Below are 7,654 nucleotides of genomic sequence, written 5' to 3'. Positions count from 1 at the left end.
CAGTTAAGGCTTAGTCTCTTAGCAAGTTGAAATTTATACCCTAGTATTGTTGACTACGATTATTATGCTGTGCATTCGATCTCTAGAATTTATTGATCTACTAGTTGTAAGTTTGTGCCCTTAAACAACACTACTCCAATCCTCCCCTTGCCTCCATCGCAGGCCCAGCAACCACCATTCTACTCTCCATTTCCACAGGTTCAGTTTTTTTCAGATTCCACATATAAGTGACATAATACAGCATTTGTCTTTTCTGCCTGACTTATCTCACTAAGCACAATGCTGTCAGGTTCCATCCATGTTGTTGCAAATGGCAAGATTTCCTTTTATTCTCATGGCTGAATAGTATCCCATTGTGTGTGCATGTATATCAATCACATCCTTTTACATTTATCCACTGATGGACACTTAGGTTGTTTCCATATCTTGTCTGTTGTAAATAATGCTGCAATGAACATGGGGTGCCAGTATTTCTTTGAGATATTGATTTCAATTCCTTTGGGCATATACTCAGAAGTGGGATTGCTGGACCACATTTTGAGGATACTCCATGCTGTTTTCCATAATGGCTGTACTGACTGACACTCTTACCAACAGTGCATGAAGGTTCCCTTTACTCCACATTCTCACCAACACTTATCACTTGTCTTTTTGATAAAAGCCATCCTTTTAACTGTGAGGTGATATCTCATTGTGGTTTTGATTTGTGTTTCCCTGATGATTAGTGATGTTTAATGCTTTTCATGTGGAGTATTTAGTGTGAAGAATCCATGACTGCAGGATGCTTTGTAACAGCTCAGCTCTGGGCAGACCCAGCCACACTGAACACTTGGTAGATCCCCTCCGGGCTGTACAGACCTTGTTGGGAGAGTGGGTCATCCCCAGTACAATGCCAGTACAAGTGGATGTCTTTCCCTATAGTTGCTCACATGGAAGCAGAAGCCCAGGTCTGCCTATACTGAATGATGTTGACAGAGCCCTACCCTGGCACATGGGCATTCCTGAGACATGTCTCACTTCAGGTTCACGCCTTTTAATCCCGCAGGTCAGGATCAGACTTTCAAGGCATCCTTTTTCCTTTGATCCACAGCTCGAATTCTGTTTAAAAAGCTATGCCACAGGTGGCAAACATTCATCCTGAGGGCCTACTCCAGCCCTCTACCTCGTTTTATGTGGCCCGGCACCTTGTTTGTAGCTGGTGGCAGTGCTGAACTCCTTCCCCCTAGTAAAGGAGTAGTTACATTTATACAGTCCTAAAATTACATTCAGCCATTTGAAGGCAACTGCGAGGCTGATGTGGCCTCTGGTGAAAATGAGTTTAATACCCCTGATCTATGCCAAGTAAGTGGCCATATCAAGGCTGAGTATTAGAAGTTAGCCAATGTCTACATATTTTGTAATTTGAAGTGTTTAGTAGTTTTCCTATTACACTGTGTCTTAGCACACTTAATCCCAGTAACAAACCTATGAAATAGGCACTGTAATCGCCTTCATTGTGCAGATGAGAAATGGAGGTGTGGAGAGATGAATGTCTTCTAGCTGGTGAAGCACAGAGGGAAGGTCTGGTTCTTGAGCTGGTGTTCTGTATCACCTCCACCACCCCCTTCCCAGGACAGTGAAAGCCTTCTTCATGGCCAGATCTGCAACTACACCCATACTGGATCTACCTTCTTTCTCTTCCTGTCTGCACATGCTCACACCTAGATGAGTATCAGGGCACAGTCTGGGCTTGTGATCAAGCATACTGCAGTGAGAGGCCATTTGTCCTTTTTTCTCTGCTTTGCTTTCCCTCCTTGTCTATATGCTAAGGGGCATGTTAACAACATTTCAAATAGGTTGAAAGAAGAAGAACAATAGCCTCCAGGAAAAAGCAGTTGTAGGCAGGTAGTATAATGGCTCTGGGCTCAGGCTCCAGGGCCGGATTGTCTGTGTCACAGTTCTGCCCTGACACATAGCAGCTCTGGGACCTCTGGCAAGTTACTTCACCTCTTCAGGCTTTAATTTCTTCCTGGGTTAAATGAAGATAGTAGTAATACTTGTCTCAAATAGTTATATGGAGATTGAGTAAAGGTAATGCATGTAAAGGGCTGTAGTAGTTGCAAGCAGAATAGGAGATGAATAACTGGTGGTGGTGATGATGATGTTGATAAAGATAATGATAATGGACATGAAGATGATGTTGGTGGAAGAGGAGAAGGAGAAGAAGGAGTCAGGCCTGTGTTGAAATCCTCCTCACCAATTTCAGAGAGAACATGCTCACTCTCCTGGCCCAGAAGTGGCTGCCAGATGGCTATGGAAGAAGCATCCCTTAGCAGATGTGCAAGGATAGGAGTGATTTCAAAGTATTCTCTTCATGATGGTCAACCATGTGTCTACATATGTGCCCATTCCCCCTATGCTCTTGAGAGCACTCTGACAATGGTTCATACATCATACAGTGTTACTGTGCCAGCTTCTAACTCCTCCTATTTTAACTTTGCTGAGTTTATTAGAAGTGAAACAGCTTCTCTAAGATGCCCCCAAAAGGTAACTATTGCGGCTAAGCGTTCATAATAGCTACCATTGTGTCCCAACTGTTAGTTTCTCCACACAACAAAGTGATCCTGTAAAGGTTAAATCAGACCATATTCCTCTGGTGCTCCAAAGGCATCCCAATTTCACTAAAAGAAAGGGCAGGGGAGCCAAAGATTATGTGGCCTATTTGTTCCTAGGGAATCTAACCTAATACTCCCTCTTGGACTTCACTTCTTGCTACTCTTTTTCTTCTCTGTTGTTCCAGCCACACCAGTCTTCTCTGTACTGCAAACATGGCAGGCACACTTCTGCCTTAGAGCCTTTGCACTGGCTGTTTCATTTTCCAGGAATGCTCTCCTCCAGGTATCCTCATGGCTCACTCCCTCACTCCTTGGAATCATTGCTCAAATGTTCCTATCTCTGTGAGGACCATGCTGACAACTTTAATTTAAATAGCAAACTCTTCTATATCCCCTTACTTTGGTCTACTTTCCCCTTAAAAACATCTACCTTCTAATATACTAGATAATTGTTTAATTTATTACAGTTGCTTGCTTTCCCAATTAGAATGTAGACTCTATGAAGGCAGGGATTTTTATCTGTTTTATTTAATGAGATAGTCCCTGGGTTTGGATTACTGTTTGGCACATATTAGGAGCTCAATAAACATATGTTGATGGCTAAGTAAGTGCTTTATGTGTATTCTCATATTTAATACCTAAACAGATTTGTAAGGTAGGGTACTTATATTATCCCTATATTACAGATAAGGAAACTGAGGTCAAGAGAGATTAAGCAACTTCTTCAGGGTCAAATAACTATATAATGGTGGAGCTGATTTTGGAACCTAGTATAACTTTAGAGATGAAGCTAAGGTCAATTATATTTTGCTGTTTCATCCAACCAACATTCTGTCATTCATTTGCCCACCTCACTTCCCTCACCCTCAGCTTCTCTCTTTCGTGCCTGTACACAAAATCTACTTCCTACTAGGTACTATGATAGGCTTGTGAATCCAGAGAAGAGCTGACACATAACTGAGTGGTCTTTGCCTTTAAGGGTACACAGTGCAGAAGGACAGGACTCAAAGAAGCCACATCAGATTTGTAGAAATGTTGTTACTAAGCATGATTAAGCTGGAAAATTTGGGATGATTTTCTTTGTGATCTAGCTTCTAGTAAATTAATCTATTTTTTTTCTTGTCTGTGTTCCATAACACTCACAAACTCTGCACAAAGTCTCTGCATAGGAAGGCAGAAGTCTCATTCTAATGTTCTATTTGGTGCCTGACACAGTGTTGGTCTCCTGAAAGCTCTTGGTAGAAATAATGAGAGGTGGGGGATGCTTGAAGTAGGAGATTGTCATTATGTTGCTGTTTTAGTTAGAGCTCTGGATAAAAATCATAAGAGAATATAATTAAATTGGTCTTCTATTTATGTGCAGTCCCAAAGGCTAAAAGTCAGGTTTTTAGTGTTGATCAGTGAAGTGTCCATATAAAGGAATAATTGAACCTGGTTTCTTTGTATGAGATGCAAGTTTTATGAATTTCTTTTGTACTAGTCAAGTGTCAAAGTAATTTCATTTGTTATTATTATTTCTAGAAATAATAGTTAACATTTATTACCTATTATTCATAGTTAATCTTAATCACAGCATTGTTAAGGATCAGCACTGCACCAGACCTGCTCTAAGTGTCTTGCACATTTTACTCAGTGTTCACTATACTCACCACAGGTAGGTGACATGGGTTCCATTTTACATAGAAGGAAATTAGCTTGGAGAGATTAATAATGTAACATATTCAATCTAGTCCAGTGCCTGGATTATTGTGGGTGCTCAAACAACTTCAGTTCCCTTTTTGGCTACTCTTAGTAGTACACTATGGTTATAGATGCCTTGAACTTTCCTAGATACTCGTGGAATCCATTAGTATTTGCTGCCTATACCACCTTTTGGGTTAACGAGTTTTATAAGCTGACAACCAGCTGTGCCAAGCAGTTCTTCCTTTCATTTGTTTTAAACTACCTATGTTAGGCTTCAGGTGGTGCCTTTGTAGATCCAGTGATTCAAGAGTTGATGAGCTCATTCAAGTTCATCTTTGATAATGTTTAATCTTACAGGCATTTATATTGTGCACCCATTAGGTGCCAGGCATTGTGTTACTCTCTGTGGATACAAAGAAGAAATCTCCTCTCACCTTATGGAACTCTCAGTTAAAAGACATTATTTGCTGGACTGTATAATATAGTTGTAAGAAAATGTACTTTGGAACCAAGTGAGCAGGGTTGAAGATTCATTGTACACTGCACGACTTCAGGCGGTGCCATCCACATTGCATACAAGTGTGCACCACAGAGTTCTGCAGTGAGCAACCTGCACGTCAGCAAGCACTGACCTTGTAGCTGGTGGTCACAGCAACTTAATATTTTCTTTAAATTTTCTTTCTTTATCTGTAATGTGGCAATCTCACTATCTTTCTCACAGAGCAAACCTGAGGATTAAATGAGATCATGCATGCAGAGGGAAGATTACAGCATCTGGCACATAGGGGCTGCTGAGTAAGTAGGAGTCTCTAACACCTTGTCTTTTCAGAGTCAAGAATGTCCTTTGCTATAGAGTGAGCTCAAATGGGCCTGATCTTATCTTGGGAGGTTCAGGCCTAAAGTCTCACCTTATTCAGACCTTGGCACTAATCAATAGAAATAGTATTCTCAACAGCTGCTGAAAAGTTAGAGATTTCATTTGAATTCCTAAGGGTGAAATGGCTGCACAGAATCCTCCCTATCTCTTTCCTGCAAAGCTTAGATGAAATAATCATGCAAATTATTATTGCTATTTAATAAGTCTTTGACATGTATTGTTTGAAATCTCTCTTTAGAATTGGGTGATTCATGCAACTTTGGTAACTCTTTTTAAGGTAGAGACCTGAGGACTTACATCATCAGCCTCCCTTGCTACTGAGACCTGGCTTGTGCCTGGGGTTGGGCCAATCACACTGGTCCATAGATAATTGCTTAGAGAGTGAACAGTGAGTGTAAACCATCAGGCAGAAGGGAATCAGTTTTCAGGCTAGTGCAATGGTGTTTGGTGTTCTCAGGGGAGTAGTGTCTGAGCTCCTGGTTTTTTGTGCTGACCATCATAGGAGGCAAGTCAATGGGGTGTTTTCACAGACCACCTACAGTGAAGTTAGTCCGTTGGTCCTGACTGCCTGGCTTTGGACACTGGCTCTGAGTTGCTGGGAGCTATGCATATCTTTTCATAAATCCCTCTCTCTCTTATTTTTTTTTGCAGGAACTAACCAGAGTATACTGGGTTCTTTTCACCTAAGAAGGCTGACTGATACTAGAGTAATGACAATGATAATCTTTCACTTATTGTAACTATAAACCATTCTTTGGCAAAAGTGATTGGGGGTTTCAGAACTCCTGGTGGTCCTGGAAAGAAGTCCCACTAACACACCTCACACCCCTTTTCTCCAAGCACCAGGCCTCACCACCACTCTTTGAGCTTAGTCTTCTCAGAAGGATGCCTTTCATTGTCCTGTAAGTCAACCACGTGAGAAGTCCCCTCACTCTTGGTTCTGCCCTCTATTAAGCTTTCAAGTCTCCTTTTCTGACTTATTTCTGTACTTCCTCATCCCTTTCCTTTGCTCTCTGGAACCTCTGGACAGGCATCAGCAAAGCCCCACTTCCTCAGTTCTATTGTAAAGACGTCATTTTCTGGGAGCTCTTTTAATTGGTGGCTCTTTTCTCTCTGATTGCATTGCTGGGCCTGGAGGTGTCTGGGAAACCTTCCTTTACTTCTCTTTGCTGCTTTCATGCTATTTTTGGTCTCCTCTCTAAGAACCCTCAACTTTGGAACTCATATCATCAGTTGTTATGGTTACCTAACAACTTGGTGACTTGCTCTCTGGTGATTCTTTCAAGATTTCAGCTCCTGGCTCACTGTCACTCTCTCAATACAATTTCTCCAAAATTTTTGGTGGTTTCAGTATCCATGATCTTTCCAGTGCTGTGACCTCTTAGTTCTTTGACTTCCTCTTCCAATGTTCTTATTCTCCATCCTACCCTAGCCACACACTCCCATGGCCATACCCTAGGTGCTGTCATTGGTGCCCCTCCAAGATATGTATGTTAGAGAGTCCTACTTTTATTCTCTGACCCCCACTTTTATTCTTCTAGTGCACAAGCTCTGGTACACTAACCCTAATAATCCTTTACCGATTGAAACATCCAATCTCTTGGTCCAAATTCAATGGGGGGGGGGCTTCCTGTCCTTCTCAAGTCCTCCCTTTTATTCTTATCCAGCTTAAATTCTATAGACCATCATTATAATCTCTCTTTTGCATAGCCCCTGGTTCCCTTATGCCTCCTCTCTTTACATTTGGGGACCAAAACTCTAAGTCTGATTAAGTCCCCTTGTCTATTGCCTTTGAACTTACAGGTGGGCAGCTGAACATGGCTGGAGAAAAACACATCCTTATCTTACTAGTCTTATTTTACAACCATGAGCCAAAACTCAGGCCACCTGAGTGCTGCCTGACAACCTTGCTATCATTTCCCCATCTCTCACTCTCCTCCATAACTACTTCATTCCCTTTCCCCCTCCTTAATTGCAGCACCTCCTCCCCTCTCCTCACCCTCAACTGATGACTTTACCTCCTATTTTGCTTCCACATCCACCCACCTATGCACTTGTGTCCCTATTCCTGCCTCTGTCCTCTAATCATGGATGAATCACCTAGGCTCCTGGCCAGGTATGTCCTTGATCCCACCCCCACTAGATTTCCAAGGACATCACTCTGCAATTCTTTCTCCTCTCTCTTGTTCATCAATATCCTCCTCTATGCTGCATCATTTTTCTCAGCATGAAACACACCATTATCTCTTATCCTTAAAAAAGCCCTCTCTGAACCTCACACCTCCCTTTAGCAAGCTCCTCCAAAGAAATGCTTGTACCTCTGCCTTCAATTCTCTCTTTGAATTTTCTCTACAACCCATTCCAATTAAGCATCACTCCTATCTCTGAAACTGCCATTTCCAAGGTCACAAATGAGCTCTGAGTTGCTAAATCCAATGGTCAATTCTTCATATTCATCCCACTTGACTAATTGCTGACATCTGGCAGAGCTGATGACCCT

The sequence above is a fragment of the Phyllostomus hastatus genome, unplaced genomic scaffold (assembly GCF_019186645.2).
Source record: "Phyllostomus hastatus isolate PE091 unplaced genomic scaffold, TTU_PhHast_1.1 phas_contig_113, whole genome shotgun sequence".
Classification (NCBI taxonomy): Eukaryota; Metazoa; Chordata; class Mammalia; order Chiroptera; family Phyllostomidae; genus Phyllostomus; species Phyllostomus hastatus.
The sequence above is the reverse complement of the archived record's forward strand: the minus strand, read 5'-3'. Positions refer to the sequence as shown.